The 2,109-nt window shown below is 43.4% G+C and overlaps 1 non-coding gene across 1 annotated transcript; it reads left to right on the forward strand.

Moving 5' to 3' along the window:
• Positions 1-1,507: 1,507 nt before the first annotated feature.
• Positions 1,508-1,614, forward strand: LOC141688539 (small nucleolar RNA R71). The gene has a single exon (XR_012561975.1). It is a non-coding gene; the product is annotated as a small nucleolar RNA R71 (small nucleolar RNA).
• Positions 1,615-2,109: the final 495 nt, after the last annotated feature.

Here is a 2,109-nt window from a genome sequence, read left to right on the forward strand (position 1 = left end):
GATAATGGGAATCTTCTTATCTTCCTCGAAATCAAGAATTACAAAGTCAGCAGGGAAGAAGAGTTTATCCACCTTGACCAAGACATCCTCCACTATACCTCATGGATAAGCGATGGAACGGTCAGCTAGTTGCAATGACATGTATGTTGGTTTCGGATCAGGCAGACCAAGCTTCTTGAAGATAGATAAGGGCATCAGATTGATGCTAGCTCCTAAATCACATAAACTCTTGTCGAACGACAAGTTTCCGATGGTGCAAGGAATAGTGAAGCTTCCAGGATCTTTAAGCTTCGGAGGCAACTTTTGTTGCAGCACAGCACTGCATTCCTCCGTGAGAGCAACGGTCTCTAAGTCATCGAGATTCACTTTCTGAGAGAGAATACCTTTCATAAACCTCGCATAGCTAGGCATCTGTTCAAGAGCTTCAACGAAAGGTATGTTGATATGAAGTTTCTTGAACACCTCCAGAAACTTCTCAAACTGCTTATCCAGCTTTTTCTTCTGCAGCCTTTTAGGAAAAGGAAGTGGAGGATAGATCTTTTTCTCCCCTGTATTACCCTCAGGAGGAGTGTGTTCCACAGTAGTCTTCCTTGGTTCCACCTCTACTTCCATCTGCACATCTTCGTCTGCCAAAACTTCAGATTCTGGAACTTGAGACTTTTCAGGCTCTTCGTCTTGCTGAACTTGGGGGCTTGCGACCTTTCCAGACCTTAAGGTGATGGCGTTCACCTGTTCTTCAACTTCCCTCTTGCCTGGATTTGTTTCTGTATCACTAGGAAGCGTTCCTGGTGGTCGATTCAATAAGGCATTAGCAATTTGCCCTATTTGGTTCTCCAGATTCTAGATAGAAATAGCCTGGCTTTGGCATATAAGAGCCTGGTTTTTGCACATAAGCCTCAACTCCTCCAATTCAGATTTTTCATTCGAAGATAGACCTGCATCATTAGTTTGTTGTTGAAGTTGGAGTTGTTGTCTTGGTGTAAATTGTTGCTGAAAACCAGGAGGGTTAAATAACTTATTTGCAAACTGCTGGAATGGCTGTTGCATCGCATTCTGATTGTTGCTCTAGCTGAAGTTAGGATGATTCCAGTTGTCAGGATGATAAGTATCTGGAAATGGTTGTTGCGATCTCTGAAAGTTGCTCACAAACTGAGCTGAGTCACTAGATATAGCGCATTGCTCTATCGCATGCGGACCTGAACACAGCTCACAAACACTGGTTATCTGCTTAACACCATAGTTAGCCAGAGAATCGATCTTCATAGACAACGCCTTTAGTTGAGCAGTGATAGTCGTAGCTGTATCCACCTCAAGAACTCCTGCTACCTTGCCATGTGGATATCTCTGGGTTGGATACTGATATTCATTAGCGGCCATCAGTTCAATTAGATCATAAGCTTCCTTATAGCTCTTTGCCCATAATGCTCCGCCTGATGCTGCATCGAGCATGGGTCTGGACTGTGCTCCCAACCCATTGTAAAAACAAGTGATGATCATCCAATCAGGAATTCCATGATGAGGACACTTCCTAAGCATCTCCTTGTAGTGCTCCCAAGCTTCACTTAGCGATTCTCCCATTTGCTGCGCAAATTGAGTAATAGTGTTTCTGATTGCAGCAGTCTTCGCCATAGGGAAGAATTTAGTAAGGAATTTCTGAGCAAGATCCTCCCAAGTAGTAATTGAACCAGCTGGTAGAGAGTGTAACCAGCTCTTAGCCTTGTCCCTCAGAGAGAATGGGAACAGTCTCAGCTTCACAGTAACTTCAGAAACACCGTTGAACTTGAAGGTGTCGCAGATCTCAATGAAATCCCTAATGTGCATATTGGGATCTTCCGTTGAAGAACCCCCAAACTGGATTGAATTCTGCACCCATTGAATTATGCCAGGCTTGATCTCAAAGGTATTAGCTGTGATAGCTGGCCAGACAATGCTAGATTGAATGTCATTGATCTTGGGTTGAGAAAAGTCCATCAAGGCTTTCGTTCGTGCTGCTGGATCTCCCATTGTAATGAGTACCTGAAACACAAACAAATAAACCGTGAAAGTAAAAGAATCCGAGTCAGTGAACTTTAACGACCACTGATGACAAGCACATAAACTAAAAATTAA

The sequence above is a fragment of the Apium graveolens genome, chromosome 9 (genome assembly GCF_009905375.1).
Source record: "Apium graveolens cultivar Ventura chromosome 9, ASM990537v1, whole genome shotgun sequence".
Taxonomy (NCBI): domain Eukaryota; kingdom Viridiplantae; phylum Streptophyta; class Magnoliopsida; order Apiales; family Apiaceae; genus Apium; species Apium graveolens.